The sequence below is a fragment of the Bactrocera latifrons genome, unplaced genomic scaffold (genome assembly GCF_001853355.1).
Source record: "Bactrocera latifrons isolate USDA-ARS-PBARC rearing strain unplaced genomic scaffold, ASM185335v1 scaffold_63, whole genome shotgun sequence".
NCBI lineage: Eukaryota > Metazoa > Arthropoda > Insecta > Diptera > Tephritidae > Bactrocera > Bactrocera latifrons.
The window spans coordinates 1298342-1315696 of record NW_017537301.1 but is presented as its reverse complement, the minus strand read 5'-3'; the positions used below and the strand labels follow the sequence as shown (position 1 = coordinate 1315696).

At 34.1% G+C, this 17355-nt stretch overlaps 1 protein-coding gene across 2 annotated transcripts in view; it reads left to right on the top strand.

Annotated features, from left to right (window-relative positions):
• The first annotated feature begins 3100 nt into the window (after window positions 1-3100).
• The window catches only part of LOC108975285 (hemicentin-1), a 449942-nt gene continuing 435687 nt past the window's right edge, over window positions 3101-17355 (top strand). For both annotated transcript variants that reach the window (XM_018943659.1, XM_018943658.1), the window contains exon 1: window positions 3101-3465. The gene's annotated coding sequence lies outside the window, so the exon portion shown is untranslated. The remainder of the gene's footprint in view (window positions 3466-17355) is intronic.

The window sequence follows — 17355 nt, the reverse complement described above, 5'->3', positions numbered from 1 at the left end:
GGCATTTTCAAACTGTTGCATCAACGAGCGCTTTTCGCAATGCGAAATCGAAACTACAAATCAGTGTAGACGGTCGATTGAAAGCGAATGGTTGCCACTAGTTAGCGAGTGCACCATAAAAACTTGCGTACATACGTGGCGGTAAAGCGCGATAGTGCAACAAATAACGCGTAGCAATTTATAGGGAGACTGTAAGTGGTAGGAATATATAAATGTGTTGCTATGGCGGTGTACGGGATATTTTTTGTTAATTTCCAGTAATGACTAGCAGTTTCCATTACAAATTGTGTTAACTGTAATGTGCTGCGAGTCGAAACAGGTGGCTTATGGCCACCCCAACCCCACACGTCACAAAGCATGCTAACATACATACACACATACATGCCATTGTCGTGGCTTATAACGAGAGATTATCTACTTTGGCAAATTGAGATTGAGATTTTCCCTACACATTTCGTCGGTGCTGCGCCCTCAGTTAATAGCACTCACTTGTACGTCAGCAGCACCGCACTCGCTAGTGTGTCAGGTCACTGCCATTATACGAGCAGACCACACGACATACATACATACGTACATACGATGCATTGTAGTGCCTCGTGCTGTTGTGCGTTTGTTTGAGTTGGAGAGTGCAAGTGAAGTTGGTAACGATTTTGGTTCGCTTGCGGTGCCTGTGTCTCCTGCATGGCGCTCGTGCACATTACCCACTCGCCTACACACTTACATACATACGTACAGGCACAGAAAATGCAGTTAGTTGCAGCTATTCGTTAACGGTCGAAATTGGTCGAGCCTTCACACCAAATGCGTGTTGAGTAACTGTAAATGCAAAAACCGTAAAGAACAAAAACAAATATGTTCGTTGGCTCGTACAACATTTTCTTCGTGTGTTATCCTCAGGATTGCAGTTGGCATTTTGGCATTTATAACTAAGCTGCTGTGCTCAGTTTTCATCCTGTCGGTTTTGTCGCTCTTAAACTCATCGTCATACTCAACGACGAACAAGGCAAAGGCTACGGTAACGGCAACGACGACGACGACGACGACAATTGCGTGTTGTATTTTGATGCTACATCTCTTGTTGTTATTGTTGTTGTGCAAGTTCCTTCCATGCGTGCCATATACATGTATGTTTGTAGTGTTGGTGTTGGTTGTGCGGCGAATAATTTCACTTCGAGCACTACGAGTCGAACATATTCGAACGTAGAGCCGAGCGCACGTCGTTTTGCACGGCTTGCGTATTCAGCACATCGGTAGGGCACGAAGTTGCGAGGCATTTGTTGGTTGCTGAGCAGCCGTGGCTCATTCACGCCGGAACGTTGCGATTGTTAGTGTCGAATACGTCGCTTGTACGCGTTGTTGCCATTGCGCTTTAGAGCAAAATTTCATTAAATAAGTACGGCATTTAAATTTGTACTCGGTCACACGCATGTATGCATGTGTATATGCTGCGATGCGTGCGTGCGGGCGTGTTTTGTGTGCATTCTAATGCGTGAGTGCAGTCAAGTGTGGATTTGATGATGTGTGTGAGTTTAGCAGAAATGATTACTTTAATTACTATTATTTAAAAAAAATACAATAAATTACCATTAATTAAAACTATTAATTGTTAAGTGTGAGGAAAACGTTTAAACAAAAGTGTTAAATATTGTCGTGCAAGCGTTGCAATTAAAAGTGTCGCGTTCTATTTCCGTAAATAACACATTTTCAACCTCCCCACTTATTAGCAACTGCAGTGGCGAGTAAAATTTCACACATTACCAAGTGCTGTCGAACACACATGCATACATACAAGCCAAAGTGAGCACAAGTGCATAATAGAAAAGCGTATTTTCGTTGAGATTTCGTGTTGCGCCGTGTTTTATTAACCCACAACTTCTTACATACTTACATGCATACGTAATAGCAACAATTGTACAATCAAATTAACGTTCTAACACATTATCCGGACACACGCACATAGACACAGCGGAATGTTAATGTTTGTACTGCGTGTAATACAGGGCGTATGAGTGCTCCAGTTCCACTAAGCAGATAGTTCTGATTTAGCGCACAAAACGCAGACCTACTAACACACATAGATAAAGATATACATCGTTATACTAGATATATATACATATATACAGTAAATACAAGTGGCTGCTAGTGCGCCAGGCGAAAGTGTTACTAAATGCGTGTGTATGTGTGTGTGTGTGTGTGTGTGCGTAGTGCAGTGAATTTTTCATGAGCCAACGAAATTTGTGTTGCTGATTTAACACAGCCAAAACAACACTAATAACGGCCGAAGAAAAACGCAAGAAAACAAAAAAATAAAAACGCCAAAGCCAAAAAAAGGAAAACAAAGACACTAAAGATAAAAAATAACAAAAACAATAACAAAAAGGAGAAGAATAAATCAAAAACAACAACAAAATAGAAGCATAAACCGAGTTTCTATTTCACTGCTATTTTGTGTGCAAAATATTCGCTGCTTCTCGCATTATTACTACTTGCCTTGTTGGTGCTGACGTTGGCGCTGCGCTGACTTGGCACGCATATTTTTACAATTTACGCCATAATTCAATTCGTTTTTCATTTTTGCCAACTCATTCAAGCTCTTTTTAAGGATACTCGCTCGGCTTCAGGCGGCAAGCTTAGCATAGTAAACGGCGCGCCGTCAGCGCTAGTACGCACTAACACTTAGTCACGGTTTAGCTTGCATGCGTTTTTTTGTTTCTTTTGTTGTTGTAATTTGTGTGCATAGCGTGTAAATTAAATTATTTACGGTTGACGCACGCTGACGTGCTGTAATTTATGCGAAATAGCACCAAAGCGCCTAAATGTAGGCAACACTGCAATTCAAATAATTCACAGCTATTTGACGCTGCGGCAAACGACTTTCCACAAGCAGTGTTTTACACTTGCGAAAGCAATTTCAGCAGAATAAAAATAAATAAATAAAATTTAGAAACAAAAACAACAAAAACACAAATACAATATTGAAGTAAAAACAACAAAAACAAAAATAAAATTTTGAAGTAAAAACAATAAAAATAAAATTTTAAAAAAGTAAAAAAAACCACAAAATTTTACTTACGATCAAAAAGTATAAAAAAAACAAAATTTTACTTAAAATCAAAAAAGGATCATCCCAACAATAGTGTAAACTAATTGTGATTCCAAGTGCTTGCCACCAGCGACTGCAACTTTTATTTGCTGACACTGACAAAACGTAGCCAGCTATATCCCCAAATGAAGTGACAAAAGAAATTGCTGCAGAAGTTCTGAAACAAGTGCGAAAGCAGTACAGCAAAACAAGAATAAATAAAAGAAACAAAAAAAAAAAAAAAAGAATTTAGTGCAAAAGTGAGAACACAGTGTAAACGCTAAACAACAGGTGAACTTTGCAACTTAAATATTAACCTGCGTCTCCGAGGAAAATTTCATGAGCACTACATGCTTGCAACCGACACAAAAGCTGCTGAACTGGTGAGTTTCGTTGTTGTTTTTGTATTAGTTTTTCTTTTTTTTGATAAACTTTTGCATTCACTTTTTGTTGATTGCGGAAGCTGTAGCCGTTGATGTTGTTGTTGCGTTTTCCTTTTCTGCTGTTGTGCTATTTACCGTCGTGCTTTATTACAGCTGAGAGTTCGTAAAACACTTTAATTAATAGATTGATTGCATTGGATATGAAAGGAGGCACACTTATTTGGTGCTTATGTGCTCAGTGTTTGGAGTGCAAGCTTTGGATAATGCAAAAGGGCGAAATAATAAGAAGAAGTGATTTATTGATAAACTATGTTTGGAGCTTGTGTTTAAGACTTCAGCTTAGGTTATAGAACTTTTGTGGTTGAATACTAGGGACTGAAAATAGTTCACGACTTTTATGGGAGATATGTGTGAATTCTTAAATTTTCATAAATATTATATAATTAAAGTGGTAAAAATCAGAATTTTTTTGTTGAATTTTTTTATTCGGTTTAAAAAATATTAAGATCGAGTTATTTTTAATGCTCTTAAAGTAAGCCATATGAAGAAATTTATCTCCTCTGTAAAATTATAAAAAAAAACAATATTTTTTTGTTGAATTCTGTATAATAAATATTTATTTTTTACTACCAATTTAATAAAAAAAAGAACAAGCCGAAATAGCGAGTAAGAAATAGTCTAGTTTTGCAGAAACTAAATTTTTGCACTTTTTTTTTATTAAATTTGTAGTATACAAAAGTATTATACCCAATTTTAGAAAAAAAATAATAATAAACAAGAAATAGCTTTGTTTTGTTGAATTTTGTATACTACACATTTCAAATTTTTTTTTGTAATTTATTCACTATCTAGTTTTGCAGAAACCAAATATTTGTAATTTAATTAAAAAAGCGTTGCCGTTTTTGAAAAATTAAAACTAATTTTATGAACGAAATATATGCGTGTCAAGTGAAAGTATAATTATTAAAAAAAGGTATATACTTTCGACAAAATAGGCAATTTTTAAAATGCCGAATTGAATAAAAAATACTATTTAAAAGAAGTGTATAGTATAAAAAATTAAAATAAAATAATCGAATATTTAACACGGAATGAAACGAGATTATCACTTCTATGGATGTTATCAACGAAAAATCGTATAAAGCTTTTTATGTAAAAATAAAATTCAGCAATTTATATCAATATTTCTTTTGGTTGCTATAATTTTCTGTGTCCAAGCAAGTTAGGTCTACAAAAATTTGTTTTCGTAATCACAATCTGCTATATTACAGAGTCCCTAATACTTTGTGAGCTGAAAGCCTAAACGTAGGCAACATTTTTTTTTATTTATTTGTAAAAGTAGAAGTCTAAAAAGGTGAATAGTTATGAAAATCGGAGGCTTTCTAAAAATGTGATTTTACATAAAGAAGTTTGAACGGTGATGCGGATCTATGAAAACAAGTTCCTTTGATTTGTATATTTTTTTTCTAGCTTAACGAGTGTAATCTGGAAATCGTTAATAATTTAAAAATTCCTCCCTGAATTGTTTGTAAAAAAAAACGTTATCTTAGGATGCATTAAAGCTATAATACCGTACACTTTTGACAAGCGATTCGATCATTAATGCACGGCAAGAGGAACATAATTGCCTTAAAAATTAAATGAAAAATTCAGGGAACCTTTATCTGCACCTTCTGCCAAATCTTTTTTTTTCTGACTAACCTCTTATGTGTTCAGTAATTTGGAAAAGAGTCTTTTGAATTATGTTTGGAAGCTAAAGCATGGAAAGAGAGAAAAAGAGTTGACTTTTACTATATATCGACTTTTATAATAACATATTTCAAATCTTGTTATGAAAGCTAACTATTGGTAAGGTTATCATCAAACGTAGGTATCCTAAAGAATAGCTAAACCGCATGCACTTCGTAACTTAGTTAAATCTGGTATCGCAAAGAACCAAAACTGGTCCGTGTGCTTATTAGCTTACCAGACTAACATAACCTAATTATTGTAAATGTTATGCAGTTTAATTTTTTATTAAATGCAACTCATTCTAACCAAGCTTAAGTGTGCTTTAATCTTCGAATATGTTATTGCTTTAAAAATATTAAGAACTTGCACTTGAACAATTTCTGCCAAAATCGATACACCAATCATCCTTCATGGAAGTGCTTCAGTTTTGAGTTTTTCTACTTAAACCCACACACACACATGCACTTTTAAACTCGCCAGCCGAACTCGAACCCAGCACCGCACTTATTAAACGGCAATCTGTAAACAAACAAAATTGACTTCTTTTTAATTAACCGTCCTTACGTGATTAACAACCGACGCGTCGTTGTCTTCATGCCGCCCGCACCTTTAATTGGCGCTTTTTAATGTCGCACGACTTGCTGCTGCCAGTGCTGCCGCTGCTGTCGTTACGTTTATATCGTTTTCGCCGTTCAATTTGCCGCGTCGTAATGACAACGGGCAGCAGTCCCCAGCGAGCGCGCGCACACAATGTCCTGCTAATTTTTCATGTCACAAATGAAAATGCAAAAACATGCGAAAACAAAAATCGCACACATCCACATGCACGCATGTATGTACGCATATATGTGTGTGTCGGTTTGTGTATGTGTATCGGACAATTGCGCGCTGAAGCTGTCATCCGTTGGTCGTGTGCGCGTTTTTTTCGTCCGCGTCATGTGCCGCACTTAATCATATTAACCCGCAAATAGAGTGTGGCAGCGTGCGCTTGCATGTGTAGGTGTGTATTATTACTCGTGCTCGTGCGTGTGCCTTTGTTGGCGTGTGGGTGTCACCATCACACATAATAAAACATTTAAATGATGGCACTTAATTTAATTGTTCCTGCCGTTTCATTGCATCTGTATGCATGTGCGTCTGTGTATGTGAGTGTGTGCGGCTTTGCATTGTTCTGTCAACGCTGCGATCTGTGGTCAAGCGTCACAAAAAGCGGAAGAAGCATAAAGTAGACAATACAAACAAGCGTGAGCGCTCGAGGTTTTAAAAAAGTAGAAAAGAGAAATCAAAAATTAAAGAAAATAAAATAAAAATAATTACAATTGCAGGCGTATAATCACTTTTATATATTATACATATGTATGCATGTGTGTAATACATATAGCGTTGATAGTTTTCATAAATGCATCACATAAAATATTGTCCGGCAGGCATTTTACCGGCTATTGCCACAAATTTTAATAAAACATTAATAAAAGCTAACGGTGGACAAATAACTCAAAATAATAAGCATAATGGGAATAGTGATAAATGTTCAGCGCGTTTCATACATAATACATGGTCTAATTAAATTTAACTAAAATTGAGGCGATCAAGTATACATGCAGGCGTACTCACGCACACATAAATCAAAATTTTTTGAACTGTTTTTATTTTTTAAAGCATTTTTTTAAAGAATTTTTTTATTGTAGGTTTTTTACTATTTTTTTTTCAATTTTTGTAAAAATATTTGTTTTTAGTTTTTTTTGTGAAATTTTTCTGCATAAAAAATATACATATGTCCGTTCATATTATTTTTCGTGGGATTGAAAATAGATTTGGATTTCAGAATTTTTTTTTTAATTTTTAAAAAAATTTTTCTTTTAATTTTATTCACATTTTTTAGAATGTTTTTTTAAATAAATTTCAGATTTTTTTAAGTTTTCTTTAGATTTTTTTTTAATTTTTTGTTTTCGCTTAAAAATTTTCTCCAGATGCGTATCCATGTCATATCATTATAAAAAAATTTTAGTAAACGCATTTAAATGCAAACAAACATACATAGTTACACAACTCAGTACAGATGTGTTGCGTGTAACCGGAACTCCTGCTGGTCGCATCGACCACAACAGTTTAATGCTGTGGTTAGTGTGACTTTTACCAAAAGTGACTGACGTACAACACGCCAACACGCTTATTGGCGTGTATTTTACAATTTTTTTTTTATTTTTTATTTTAATTTAAAAATGCATGAAAACCCCAAATTTAAATCTCAGCAAATTTAGCAGTTACAAATATATAAAAAAACAAATTTAAAAATAAATATTCACCGCTAAATTCTGCCTCAGGTGTTGTGGGAATTGACAACAGCGCAACTGTTTGTGCCATCATGAACGAGAGGGGCGCTCTAAATTTTTGTTTATTATGATACATTTCCTCTTTGTTGACTTTCATTCACGCCTTTTGTATGATATTTCGGAATTTTTTATGATGAAACCAGTTCTTATATTTTGGTATATTTTTGAGTTTGTTTAGTAGTTTTAGAGCGAAAATGGTAAGCTGAAATTATTACCAGTGTTCTGACGGATTTGAGGCCAAACCAAAAAAAATCTATTTTTTTAAATTTAATTAGGCGTCCTTGAAGAAGAGCGAAAAAAGGTCTCAAAAAATAATTTAAATTTAAAAAAATCTTATTGTTGGCTTATTCTGGAGGATGGAGTCTTGTGTAGAAGTTGACGGAAGTGAGGAAAGTTCTCTGAGCGCCATTCGCTTGGGAGTGGTCAGGAACGATTCTTTTAGATATGGCTCAAGCAGGTCCTGTCTAAGACCAAGTATCCTCTGGGTAGCCAAAAATATCCCCAGTGAAATTRAGGAAACAGTAGCTGTTGTTAACTGTAAATAATAATGTTGTTTTCGAATATCTAAATTTTTAAAATAAAAAACTATTATTTTTTTTTATAGAGTAGAAAACCTCCTTACAATGTTCTTATATTTTGCACTTTTGACAAAAATTACTTATTTTCATAAAGGAGTTAAACAATTATGTAGCATAGCGCCTAGTTGTGGACTACAGTTTCTTGTACTGATATGGAAAAAATAATAATAATTTCAACACGTTGTCTAAATTGAGGTCTCGCTTGAATACTTATGTAAAATATGAATACTTTGGTTTATAAAAAAAATTAATTAATGAACTGGTAATTAAACCAATGAACTGAGTTTTTTCTTCAAGCTCATTTGCTGATCAAATATTAAATTTTTATCATTTCATTTTATGGTGTGTTTGGCGAAACCACTTTCTTGCGTTTGCAAAAGTGTTCACTCTTTTTTGAATAAAAACTTAATTTTTTAAGCAATACCATCTAAATACCTGTTCGGTACTAAATATTAAGATATTTGAAGGACCGTACAGCTTTTGATTTTAGAAAGTTTAGAGAATTATGGATCAAAGCGTGATTATCAGGAGTTTTTAAACATATGCAGATCTAAGAAAAAAACTTTATGTATACGAATTTAAAAACAGATGGAAATCAATTGGTTACGTGTGTGAAAATAAGTGAAATGGATTACAAAAAGGAGCTTAAGGCTTTTGTATAATATATTTTTACTATTGATGGCTTAGATTATTCGCTATTTAATATTAGTTTGTGTTGTGGTTTCTTTGTCGTCAAAGAAATATTTACAAACGGAATATACAACCGAATAACCTATTGCTGTTTGTTGATCTTCTTTTCACTTTCACTGCTGAATTTTTTAATATCGCCTAGTAAACTTTATTTTTTATTGATACTTCTTAACACTTGTCATAGTTACATAATTTCGTGTGCAAGAACGTGTATTAATAAAAATCTGTTTCAAACGAATGCCTAGGGGATTTAAATATGAACAAGTAAATAATGAAATTTGCATAAAAACAACAACAAATTAGTTTGTTTTGCTTTGTTTTGGCTGTTTGAGCAAAATGATGAATTTTAACAGAAATAATTCAGTTTGTACCATATAATTTTCACTAACTATTTATCTTTTGACAAATTTAGTTCACAAAAATTATAATAATGATTAAAATTAAAACCAATTAATATCAAAGCATTATTATAATTTCAAATACAAAGAGAGATATATATTTTTTCATGTGTATATATACCACCAGTAATAAAACACTTTTATAAAGTCAGCATGTTAGCACGTTAGTAAGAATACATATTCATATGGTACATACATCTATACATCTATGTAAATATATAGATATAAATGTAATTGTGTATGTGTTTGTGTGTGCACTTTTATTCATTTGCAAATAAAGACTTGAAATTGTTTGCATAACTGTATTAGCTATTTGAACATCGAGCCATTGCGGTTATGCGCATAATTGGCAAAATATTGTCATTTCCCAAAATACCGCAAAGTGTTTGTTAACAAAACATGAGCATTAAAATCCAAACAAAATGCCAATAAAATGTTCGAGTATATGAAAAATAAATGCGAACACAATATACTCGTAATTGACAGTGACTATTGCATACTCGTACACACTCATATGTTCACACACATGTATGTTTACCTTTTATAAAGTTTTTCATAAATGCAATTTTTTTCGCTTAAATCAGCGCAGCTCATGTTACAGCTGTTTTCTATGTTGGCAACCCTCTACATGTGTAGTTGCTTTTATTTGTGTGACTTTTCCTGTTGGCGTGCTATAAAATGCAATATGTTTTAGAAAAAAATGGAACAAAAGTGTTTTAAAAAATTGTTTAATTAATACATAAGTTTGGTAGACTTCAAAGCGCTGCGATAGCTGCTGCTATCTCTCTGTTTTGTTATTTAGTTTAAGCTGAAAAGTGCTCTCGAATAGAAAAGCATATTCGAGCATATAAAGAGTCTCTAAAATAAGCCATCAAAAGCGCTTAAGTTGTGCTACTTTCTGTTGCGTTTTTTGTTTTTGCCTAGAAAGAAGAAACCTCTAGATTTATGACGCATTTTAGCGGGATTTAACGACTTATATCCGAAGTTATTTAAAATGATTCAAAAATTATGAACATTTTTATACACATATATATAATAGTTCCCAAACTTGTTGAGAGAAACTGTAATTATAATCACAATTCTAAAGTTTAAGAAGTTTCCACTTCAAGGCATCTACATTTCCTGAAAGTCCACTTGGTTGCTCATACTATATATAATATTTGAGAATTCGGAAGCAAAGTAACTGAACGTTGAAATAAATGCTGCACCTCTACCACTTTCTACATCAAATATCACTGAATGGTAATTATAAAAATTGGCTTGGACTTATATTTTCATCGAATTTTGTGCTGCGAATAAAGTCAAACTATAGGTTAAGGACGAAAAATCTATTAAAAATTTTTTGAGGAGAGTTAATATTCGCAAGATCGTTGAAAATTCAAATAAAGCCAAATATTTTCCTGCTTGGTTTTGAAATCACCATAAGCTCCAGGTGGTTTTGCATTGCATACTTGCACAGCCCAATTTTTGGCTTACATTATATCGTACTTATACTGGTAAGTTTAAATTCGTAACTATGTTGATTTTATCAAAAAGTCTTGTTGTGACGTTTTATATGAAATTCGGTTTAGCCTAGTCGATGCAAAATCTCAGTAAAATAGTTCTATATAAAGACAGACTCCAGAAACCATCTCAAGAGAATTGAAATTTATAGACTTATTGAATTTGGAAGTGTCAAATTTGAAAAAAAAAATGATTTATTTCATACATTGTAATTTAATTATTTATCAATATTTATTTTGCCGCCTTGAAAGTAATTTCTTCCAAAGGTTATACACATATTCCAGTCCTCAAAACACTTTTCATAAGCACTTTTTAAAATGGTCTTCAGCTTGTTATATTTCGTCGATCGACTGAAAACGGGTTGCACGGAGCAGAAATTTCAGTTTGGGGAACGAAAAAAAAAAAAAAAAATCATGCGGTGGTTGATCAATGGTATTCATTGTGTTTTTGTCTTAATATTCACCTTCGTCGCTCAATGCGATGGTGCATTCTCATCGTGTAAAATCCATGAATTGTTCTTCCACAATTCCGGCCGTTTTCGACAGAAGTTCTCACCAAAACGCTTTAATACGGATAAATAGAACTACTTTTGACTATTGGCAAACCCTCCATTACAATAATTGTTGAGTTGTTTGCATCTTAAATTCACAAACTCATTTGGAATCGGAATTCACTCTCAAGCATGTTCAAAGAGAACTGTTTAAAAAATTCTGTTTTATCGGGACGAGTCGAGTAAGAACGCGTTTCATACCCAAAATATCCACTAAAATCATTTGAAGTCACGATCTTGTCATCTCTCTAAAATTTGTTTGACCATTTTCAAGCACCATATCCATCACTTTTTTAATATTTTCATCAGTTAAAGAGGAGGATGGTTATTTGAAGGCTTTGTACTATTCGTGGGCTTGTGTAAAACTGAATCACCGTGAAGCCTTTTAAAATATTCGCAACGATTCCGCACACGAAATTTGTTTAGAAATACAAAATTTCGGACAAAAAATTTGTTCGATATTTTTATTTCTTGTAAAAATCGCAACGTATTGCTGAGGTGTATCGACTGAAGCAGCTGCTGTAAACAAACTTGTTGATAGATGTGCTCATATTTGGCATAGCAATTAAGGACAGTCCTTAGTACATGTTTTTGAAACATTGTCTTTTTTGTCAGAATTTATACTTTTCCACGGAGAAGACTGGAATCACTGCAGCAGTATACAAATTATTTTTAGAGCCATCGAAGCTTACGTGTAACTCGAAAAATATTTAATTATATATCGTATATATATATATACATATATGATGTCCGATTTTCTTCATCTTCACAGTCATTGTAAAGTATCTAACAGAGAACTATCCTTTAAATTATGTGCTCTCAGGATCTTGAAAAATAAAATATCTGAATATGCAGTTGTTTGGGAGATAAGTGATATACAAGATGCGTTCTAATCTATATGCCGACTAGTGCGTTAAAATCTGCTATCTTTATTGATTGTCCAGTGAGAAATGTGTGACACTTGTTTGATTGAAAGTGAAGTTATTGCGTTTTTGAGCTTACGAAAGGTGTGTGCACGGTTTGTTCCACACAAATTGACTGACGACAAAAAATTGCTCTGAATCCAGCATTCGAAGCGACGCTTGTGATCGATTATTTGACCAAAAATCACATTTTAACCGATAACCACTCCTCTCCGTATTCTACTGATTTGGCAACGTGTGACGTCATCCTTTTCGGAAAAATTATTTTGCCGAAAGTAAAGTATGCAGGCATAGGCATTGCATTAGCATACTGGTGGCAATACCGGCCAACGAGCGAAAACACTCGTTCGACATGCTTTTGGACCGGGAAAAAAGTTGTATTGAAGCAAAAGAAGACTGTTTTGAATAAAATAAATTGATTTTGTCGAAAAACCATTTGTTCTGTTTTTTTTAAGTCCTGTTTACTTTGTAGTTGTCCGATCTGGCCGATTTCGACCAATGATCAATAGAATGTTAAAATATAATTATGTATTAAACTTCATTCGGATATCTCAAAAACTGACGAAGAAATTTTTATAATCCCGAAAAAATAAACTTCACCTAAAAAGAAACTGGCTCGAAACCGGTTTTAGACCCATAGTCTCTTGACCAAATGGCTTAGAATGATCCGTAGAACATTTCCTGTATACGAAATTTTTCCGTTTTTCGATTCCCTGCAAATCGGCTCGCTGTATTGGACACATACATATACATATATATTTCTATATACTAATTTTTATTGCAAATTCATTTATTTTTCCCAATTTACAAACCTGTGTTTATATAAAAATAATAAACGTATGTGCGAATTAAAATATGTGTGGGTATGTGTGTTTTTTTGTTTGTGTTTGTTTGGCTTTTGGATGACATTTGTTGGTATTTACTCGCATGTTCTTTTGTTGGTTGCTACTTGTTGTCTTTTCGCCCGTTAGGTATTTGTTGTCGCATTTGTTGCTATCATTGATGTCACATCCATTGATGGTGTTGTTGTTGCTGTTACTTGCCTATTGTTGATATTTATTTAACACTACACTGGTGACATTTACGTGCGTTCTCTGTGTAATCAGAGCATTTTGAAAACCACTCGAAGCCAACCGATCCCTGCGGCCCAAAGGTCTAACCGACCTTCACACAATGAGAGAAATCAAATTCAACACACGACTTCTATGCCACACTCACAAACTCTTCTCTGCTTTTGTATAGTATGTTGCATGTATATGTGTGTGTGTCTGTGGTGGTGTGGCACAAAGAGATAAAAATGTATTAAATTAAAATATTTTATATTGACAGCAGTTGCGGTTGTAAATTCCGGTTCATTTTGTGGCATTTGCGGTCAATGTGTCCTGTCAGTTGAGTACTTCCTCGATGGTGTTGTGTAATTAGCGCACATACCGCAAAAATGTTAACAACAACTGCAACAAAAATAACCCGACCAGATATAAAACAATGAATGCTTAAAGAGGAAATGTTGATATTTTTTTCTGTGTTATACTTTTGAACCTCAGTCGGCAATTGTCACCCGAAACTTTTGTTCAGCAATTGATGTTGCAAGCATGCAAAGACTGAGTATAAATGTCCACACATTTCCTATTGAAATTGTAAGCGGATATTCCATGGAAAAAATGTTTTTGATGTGCATGCTTATTGTTGCCATAAGATACTTACATATGTCCTTAAAACAATGGTTTCAAAACGCAGAAAGTGCGACAAGGGAACAACAGCAGCGCTGCTTTTCACTAAAACTAATACTAGACTTAGTGAAGTCTAAATATATTATATATAGTATATCTGATATATTTTTTCCATTAATTTTGGCTTCTAAAATTCATTTAACCAAAAAAAAAAAAAAAATAACATTCGGGGAAGTTGAAAAAAAGTTACAGCTGTTCAAAAATGAATGAAAATACTGAAGAAATTCGCTATATTTTGAAAGTTTTGTACAAAAAAAGGGAAGGAAGAATGTTTGGTTGGATTGGAAAGGAGTCATCCACTATGAGCTGCTCCAGCCTGGTCAAACTAATGATTCTACATTTTACTGTCAGCAATTGAGGGGATTGAAGCAATCAATCGAAAAAAACGACCAGAACTGATCAACAGAAAGGGCTCTGTCTTCCACAAGGACAACGCTGGACCACACACGGACTACCATTTGTTTCGGAACTCTCTTAATGGAGTAAAGTTGGCTTCAAGAAAAGCCTGTGCAAATTACTTGTCGCAGTTTTTTGCCGATAAACCATAAAAGTTTTACACTGATGGAATAATGTCTCTAGGTAGAAAATATTTCCAAAATAATTTTGAGGAATGAGTTAACAGTTTTTGGTTAGAAGAAAATTCGAGTTGCTTCCCGTTATTCGACTGTCGCAGGAATGACAGATGGTAACGCTTCAGAGTTATATCCTTGTAGTAGTAATCCTAAAGTTCTTCTCATTTAATAAGTGCATTATGCTAGTTAAAATTTCTTTTAATTTAGTTGATTTGTATTTTTATAGTTAATAAAAGTGGCAACATTGTTACAGCTTATTTTTGGGATTGTAAAACATTTAAACCCTTCGCGCAATACCACTTATTTTATAACCATCTCTTAATTTTCTAAGACACATTTACATTAATGACAATGATATTAAGTAAGAGTGGCAACACTGTGCATTTTTATTTTAAAATTAATCACTAATCTCTGCATGAATGTAATGCAATGAATATGTTTAAGATATGTTTTGCCGGTATTTAAAATTTCTATTAGGCTGGCAACTCTGTAGCATAGCAGTTTACATTAGTTTAAAAGTAAACACAGTTTGTTACCCACCTTTTTTTTGCTTCGAAATATCCGGGGAGTTTTATTTTTCGAGAAGAATTTGTAAAACAGATGATTTTTTAGGCGGCAGGACCACAACATATTATTCTATAAAAAAGCTTGCTTTAAAAACATTGCATTGTATACAATATGTTATTTTTACGTGAAAATATTTCAATCATTTCAGGAATAATATTAATATTATACTCATATTAGATTTTCTTAAATTTCCATAATATATATTTAAGTATTTTATTAAGTATTTTATAAGGGTGGCAACACCTCTATTATCAAATTCGTCTCCCCCGTTAAACCAGCGTTGTATATTTCTTAAGTTTAGGTTGCTGCTTTTTATACTTTTAATTGGCAACTCTACGATTTTCAGCAACATATTTTTATTTCAAAATTTTAGCTCGTTGTGATTTTACGAAAAAAATTGTGTAAACACGATTTACCAGGTGGCAACACTGATGTTTTTTGTAATAGTTTTTATGGCTTACTACTTTCTTAAAGTATAACTGGTAAGCTCTTGTAGCCTTTTCAGCTTAAAAGCTTCAAAAAGCACATCGCCATTTACAAATTTGACACACTTTATCTACTTTCCTATTTAACAGTTTACAATAAGTTTTTTCACTAACTAAACTTCCACAACACACATTTGAAGTAGACCTAAGTGCCCCCCACGCCACTATATAAATAGACACGCTTATTAAAAACTTCTGGGCAGAACTTCTATTCTCCGCCATTAATCTATCAACCTCGCTGTGTCCACACACATACACACACCCACTCACTGTTTGTTGAAAATCTTATAATCTTACGATATCGCTTTTATCATCTTGGAAATCAGTTTAATTGTATTTGCAGGCGGTATTGAGAAAAAGTTACGTTCAATTACAAAGTCCGGGCCGAAGTGAGTTTCTGCGCGTGGATACTTTGCTCGCGCTTGAATAACTTTCAACTTTTCTATTTATTTATGTACAAACGTAGATATGTAAGGCGCAAAGCTTTGTCGTGCGACTGGCTACATTCGTGCCATCAGGTTATTAATATCCCCATTATTGTTGTGTTTCCGTAATTTTTCGCCGATGAGTTTTTTCGCTTCCCTCTCTCTCGCCACTGGCCCGCCACAAAGTGCTTTGTTCACGATTTACCATTGTCCACGCGCGAGTATCTTGTGATTCTTAGTTTGCTTTCTGTTTATTCTATGTTCAGCAAAAGATAATCCACTCTAAGTATTAAAGGTTGTTTTTCTTGCTTTGCTTTATCGTGGCTAAAGTTAAGCAAGCGATATGTACGCGGAGAAGACAGTCAAAGTTATGCAATAAATAATTTCCATTAAAGGAGAATTCACTTAAAGCTGATTTTTTCCACATTCATCCTCCCGAGTCCTTTAAATATGCAATGTGGACATTGCGATTTTTCTCAAAAGCCTTCTCTCTCCCCGCAAGAGCTGATTGGAAAAAGAAAAACGCTTTGTTGTGATTCTTTGACAGACTTTGATGATTGGCGCTCGCTGCTCGCTGTCCCTGTCGCCGTTTTAATCCGCACCCTGTCGCACTGCATGTCCGTCTGCATTCCTCTCATTCGGATTTTTTGCGTTACGCAACGTTTTTATATTGACATATGCGTTTTTGTTCGGCCTTTAACGCTGTCATTATTGCCTTCGTCAATAAAGCGGCAGCGCGAGTTGTCAAACCTTTTGGTTTGTTTGATCCCAGCGTCGGTTGTCATGGTTGCTGCCGTTGAGATATTTCATATGAATGCTATGGAGAGTTGTTTTCTTGTATTGAAAGTTACATCATTAAATTGCATGTTGCAAGCACTTGGCCGTTGATATCGCTGTGTGGGTCCTTGTGATAACGGCGTCAAAATGCATGCCAGAAAGGAATGCAATAAAAATGCGCTGATTGCGCAGCAACGCAAGCGCTTAAAACGTAAAAATTCTGCGTAAGTTCTTTCTCGGAAAAACTCTTTTGAATTCAAAGCATTGCTGAGGTAACAATCACCCAATATAATGTCTGTCTGAAGCGTCGGTAGAGAAAATCTTTATATATTCTCAACAAGCATTGATAAATCTTTTTGACGAATTTGACCTGGACTGGTCTGATATTTTAATCTTTTTGTGAAGCTTGATCTCCATATACAAATTAGTATGTGGTGGTAGTTGTTTGTTTACGACGCTAAAGCTAGCGAATTTTTACACAAAAAAAAAAACTACGAGCTTGCTTGACTTTTTGTTTTTCAATTAAAATCGCGCTTGAGGTATCATTGAAAATGTTGCAGAAGTATTTTAGGACATTTACTTTATCACGAACATAAATTTTTGAGCAATAATTGAATGTGCAATTGTG